The sequence below is a fragment of the Felis catus genome, chromosome F2, assembly GCF_018350175.1.
Source record: "Felis catus isolate Fca126 chromosome F2, F.catus_Fca126_mat1.0, whole genome shotgun sequence".
Classification (NCBI taxonomy): Eukaryota; Metazoa; Chordata; class Mammalia; order Carnivora; family Felidae; genus Felis; species Felis catus.
The window spans coordinates 74,687,668-74,693,667 of NC_058385.1; positions in this window are offsets into that span (position 1 = coordinate 74,687,668).

Sequence of the window (6,000 nt, forward strand, 5' to 3'; positions counted from 1 at the left end):
AGGCAAGCAAGCCTTGCCTCTGCCGTGGCTCCCGACCTCGGTGGGAGTCCGACGAGGCTGACACTGACTATCCGGGAGCACTTGCCTCTGCCCAAACACCCAATAAGAATTCATTCACTCAAAAATAATTCAGGAGCTCTGCCGGCCTGGGAAGTGGGGAAACAGGAACAAGACGCTGTCCTTGACCTTGAGAGGTTCTCGGTCTGCTAATGGAGGCAAACGTGTGAGGAGAGCCTTCTCCCTGGAGGATGCCGATGGGGTTTCAGACAGCCAGAGAGAACTCTGTAGAGTTAGGGTAACTGAGGCAATGAGTCCAAAGAAGCTTGAGCATAAGGCTCAAGTCAAGGTGAGGGAAGCAGGCAAAATAACGGTGGCTCTTCTGTAACTTGGAGGCTCTTACTGATGTCATCTGCCAGGTGTTCCCCTTCTCTGGCCAGACTTAGGGTACTCGAGAAGCAGGACTCCCTCGCCACCTGAAGCAAGGTGTGGGTATGTGACCCGGCTTGGCCAATGAGGTGCCAGCAGGAAGTGGTAGGTGGGGCTTCCAAGCTGGCGCTTTAAGAGCCGGGGCAGGTCACTCCCCCTGCGACAGTGAGCGGCCACGCTCCTGATGGGGTGGTCCTGTCAGCCCCGAAAGGTAGGACAACATAGTGTGTGACCCTCACCCAGTCTACCAGACACACAGGGCAGGTAAGAAATAGAACTTTGTGGTTTAAAGCACCGAGATTTGGGGTTTTACTTCTGCACAGTCCAGTGCAGCTTGAGCAATACGACCCAAACCCGAACGATCTCGCTCACAAGTTCTGGGATTTCACCACTAGGAATTTCTTTTGCCAGAGTCAGGATTGATACGTCTCACTGTGTTAGGCGGGTTTGGCCGGGCTATGCAGCAATGACAAAAATCCTCGATGTCCCGGGGACTTCTCATAATAAGTGATTTCTTGCTTAGATCAAAGTCAGATCTGAGTCAGGGGGCCCTCCTCCTTGTAGTACCTGTGCCACTGGGAGCGCAGTGGCTTGCAAGGTCGCTGTAGGTGAGAAAAGGGAGGGAGCATGAGGGCTTGAAACTGACACCCAGTCACCTGTGCTCACAGTCTATGGACCAGAAATAGATAGATGGTCCCAAACTTAACCTGAAAGGGATCGCGTCGCTAACCCCTTCTGCACTGGAGTGGCTGTTAATGCATGCATACTAAAATGCTATCACTATTGGGGCGCTTGGGTGGCTCAGTTGGATGAGAGTCCGACTTCAGGTCATGATCTTGCAGTTGGTGAGTTCGAGCCCCGCGTCAGGCTCTGTGCTGACGGCTCAGAGCCTGGATCCTACTTACAATTCTGTGTATCCCTCTCTCTCTCTCTCTGCCCCTCTCCCACTCATACTCTGTCTCTCTCTCTCTCAAAAATAAATAAACATTAAAAAAAAATTTTAAGTGCTATCACTATTAACTGTGAAGGTACAAAATATCTGCTGCTTTGGGGGAATACTAAAAATCCTTTTACGAAACACCCATGCTACCTTTTGGAATCCTCACTGCAGCCCTGGGAGGTAGGTCAGATTATGATCCCACTTATAGCTGACTGAGCAAGGACGAGTGAAGTTCAAAGAAGCTTCTCTACATCGCGAGGCTCACCAATAGGGTTTGGGTTCGAATGCAGGCAGCCTGGGTCTTAGGGCTGGCTCACTGGACCACTTTATTACATAGCCTGTGGGGATGGTGGGTTGTATTTTTTTTAACGTTTATTTATTTTTGAGAGAGAGAGAGAGAGAGAGAGAGAGAGAGAGAGCAGGGGAGGGGCAGAGAGAGAGGGAGACACAGAATCTGAAACAGGCTCCAGGCTCTGAGCCGTCAGCACAGAGCCCGATGCAGGGCTTGAACTCCCAAACTGCGTGATCATGACGGGAGCCGCAGTCGGACGCTTAACCGACCGAGCTACCCAGGCGCTCCGGACTGGCGTGTTGTTGACTCAAGGTGACCTTGTAATGATGATGTTCTCATTCCACCTGCATCCTGAGAGGGGACCCAGGGGTGCGGCTACAGCCCCTTTGATAAGAATTGTGCAAAAGTGAGATTTCCTCCCAGCAGTGCATCACCGATGTCATCACCTCTCCTGCGTGTTCAGTGGGAGAAAGTTGAGAGGCACGAACCATCCGTCACTCTTTGAAGACCGCTGCTTTCGGTACAGCACCGAGTATGTGCTAAGCCCAGTGCCGAGCCTTGTTTAGCTGTGTGTGCCTTTTCATTGTTACGGCCACCGCAAGAGTATGTATAATTTCCACTCTAGAGGCGGGAGCGGAGGTTCATGTTTGGCTGGACCAGGGTCACGAAAGGCCTTAGACAGCAGGGTCAGGGTCCGTATCCAGCCCCGTGTCGTCTTCCCCACACCTGTAGTCCTTCCCCAGCTACCAGTTACGACGCCAAATGCTCTTGGAACGTGCTCAGAGCAGGAGAGAAGAGCCTGGGCTTGGAATCCGAAGACCTGGGTTTGAGTCCTGGCAGCTGTGCGCCCCGGAACAGGCCGCCTAACCTCTCTGTGCCTCTGTGTGTTCAAGCGCATAACAGACTTAATATTACTTTGCCCCCGAGTTGTTTGTGAGGCACAAGCGAGGTACACAATATCACAGCACTCTGCCAGCGATAAAGTCCGGGCAAAATGCACAAGCCCTGCTTCCTCCTCCCCCTTCCCTCCCCTTGCCTGCCTCCCAGCCCCGAACCGTTGTCTTGGCCCCGGGGTGATACTGCAGCTCTCTTCCCAAGCCCAGGATGAGCAGGCTGCCATCCCAAGATGAGGGAGAACAAGGTTCAGGCCGGTTCCTTCTTTGAACGAACGGCCACACGATTTGGGCGTACAGATGTCCCCGCGTTAGGGACAGATCCCAGGGTCTCACCCATGTGGGAGAGACTCTCAGGCTAAGGGAGAGGCGGTTGCTTCACATCGCTCTCTCCTTTAATTGCGTAGCAATCTGGGGACTTGTCCAGTGATGGACACGCCCAGGCCCATTCTATTTTCCCGTGAGGTAAACCGAGGACGGAAGGAAGTCTGGCTGCCTGCGGGTGGGAGGAGTTGAGAGGCCGACCGCCTGAGGCCACGCTCTCTGCCAGCTTACCTGTCCTGTCTCCCGCTTCCCTCCCCACTTGATGACTTCACTCTCCGCTCTGGGCTTGTGGGTGTTGTCCTCTGGCTGGAATTTGGCAAACCCCGAGTCTTGGCTAAAGAAACAACGGGCCCAAGGTTTTGGGCCTGGGCCTAATGAGGCCCCACAGGGATTTACCAGCGGGGCTCTATTAAGTCATCTATCTGGGGAGCCAAGCGACGAGGCCTCGCTTCTCCCGGGGCTGACTCCCAAATGCGTGGAGCCACCGGGCCGCCGCGCGGCCCACGGACGCGGTAGCCCTTCTGGAACCTTCTCAAGGCGGTGCTTCACGTTTTCCTGGGAAGGGGGTGAGTCAAGCCTGAGGAATCTACTCTGGGAAGGAGTGCAGGTCGGAGCCCCCGGAGGCCTCCCCGCCCGGCCGCCCAGCCTCATGTGTGGGTGCCCCCCGCTCCTGTGAAAGCCACCCCCACTTCCTGGGCTGGAGGACCCCCCAGGGGCTGGGCTGGGTCCGGGTCCAGCGGCAGTAGACTCATCGAGGCCGTCACGGGCTCCCTCGCAAGAGCAGCATAATAACGTTCACCTCACAAGCTGCGTGGGCATTAAACGTGGGGCTCCGTCATTTCTCACTCACTCGTTCACCCGTGTAGCCGGCTACGTGGAGGCCGGCTGTGTGCCCGCACGGAGAATCCGGGGTGCCTTAGAGAACCAGTGTTTGCCCCGGTGGCCCGTGGACTCCAGAGGAGGCAGGTGACACGACTTTGTGATACTGAGCCGCCGGACGAGCGAGGAGGGAGCCAGAGTGAGGGGAGGGTGGGTGGCAGGCCCTAACGCCATCAGGGGCCTCGGTTCAGCTCTGAGATCTGCCCGAAGGACAGGAAGGAACCGGCCATGGCCAGAAGCACCCCCTGCGGGTGGGATGGGACGGGGCGAAGGCCAGGGGGCTGGAGTTCCGAGGGGAGGGCTGGGCGGGCTTGTGAGGGAGGCGGGAGGGCTGACCAGGAGCTCGGGCCCCGTCCAGGGTGAGGAACGACCCCGAGGTCTGCAGTGGGGGGCAGTGGGGAGATGCGTCTGACTGCCGTGTGGAGGTGTGGTGGTGAGGTTGGAAATGTCCGGGTCAGTGAGGAGACGATGGCATCTGTCCCCGTGACAGACAGTCCCGGCCTGGGGTGGGCAGTGCCCGTGGAGGGAAGGGACAGAGCCGAGATGCCTTTGAGAGGACTTGCTGCTGTGCCTCCGGCACGGAACCTGAGGCAGAACAGGTGCTCAGGAAGCATTAGCTCTCTCTCCCGTGGACCCCGAGCAGGACGAATTTCCATGCTCCCCACGGCTCCCCCCACCCCGCATACGGTGGGGACTCATGGACATTTGTTGTGGTTAACTAAACACCTTTCATCGGCGTGACCCCAAGGCAGTCCTGTGAGCACCCTGTGCCTCAGTTTCCTCATTTGTAAAATGGGTACGTTGGTAAGACCAGCCTCATAGGGTTTTTGTGAGGGTTCAATGAGTTAATCTATGAGAAGCATTTAGGGGCACCTGGGTGGCTCAGTCGGTTAAGTGCCCGACTCTTCATTTCGGCTCAGATCATGATTCCACGGTTCGTGAGATCGAGCCCTGCATTGGGCTCTGGGCTGACAGCATAGAGCCTGCTTGGGATTCTCTCTCACCCTCACTCTCTGCCCCTCCCCCACTCATTCTCTCTCTTTCTCTCTCTCAAATTAAATAAACTTTATATATATATAGGTGCCTGGGTGGCTCAGTCGGTTGAGTGTCCGACTTCGGCTCAGGTCCCAATCTCGCGGTTTGTGAGTTCGATCCAGCCCCGCGTCGGGCTCTGTGCCGACAACTTGGAGCCCGGAGCCTGCTTCGAATTCTGTGTTTCCCTCTCTCTCTGCCCCTCCCCTGCTCATACTCTGCCTCTGTCTCTCAAAAATAAATAAATGTTAAAAAAAATTAAAATATAGGGGCGCCTGGGTGGCGCAGTCGGTTAAGCGTCCGACTTCAGCCAGGTCACGATCTCGCGGTCCGGGAGTTTGAGCCCCGTGTCAGGCTCTGGGCTGATGGCTCAGAGCCTGGAGCCTGTTTCCGATTCTGTGTCTCCCTCTCTCTCTTCCCCTCCCCCGTTCATGCTCTGTCTCTCTCTGTCCCAAAAAATAAATAAACGTTGAAAAAAAAATTAAAAAAAAATTAAAAAATATATATGTGTGTGTGTATTTACACATATGTGTGTATATCTATATCTATATCTATATGTATCATCTATATCTGTATATCTATCAGAAGCATTTAGAACAGCCCCTGACACATGGTAAAAAGTATACAAGTGACAGTGATAATATTTACTATCCTACTTACCTGCCTCCACCCTCACGTACCATGCCATGGGCACGCTGCCCTTCCCTGCTTGGCTCGTTTACCATACAACACAGATCCCTCCACAGCCCACCCGACTGAAAAATCTCCCATTGGCCATCCACGCAAGCAAAATCGTGTTTTCTAGGGATCTGAGCTCAGAGGCTACTTCCATTTTACGTAGACGCCCGAGGGGGTTTTGCAGGGTTTTCACATTCCCTGAAGTTTCTAGAATGCAACTACCGTACCCATCAAGGGACGTTTGTGCTTTGTCGGCTTCTGGGGTTTTTCCAAGAATTGTTCACTGTTTTGGAAAATCACATCACCCGCAGAAGCGCTTTGAGTCACTGGCAAAACACACCCATGTCGGTCTGCGTTTGTAATTGTGTTCGTGGTGATTTTTTATTTATAGGTGTGGGCAAGCTGACTGCTTTGTTATGGTTTTTCAGAGCAGCCGGGCCCAGGTATTTGCACAGTGCGATCCAGATCGGCGTGCTACAAATCGTTTTCCTTTGATTCCTCCTTTGTATTAAAGATAGAGCATTACACGTGTTTCC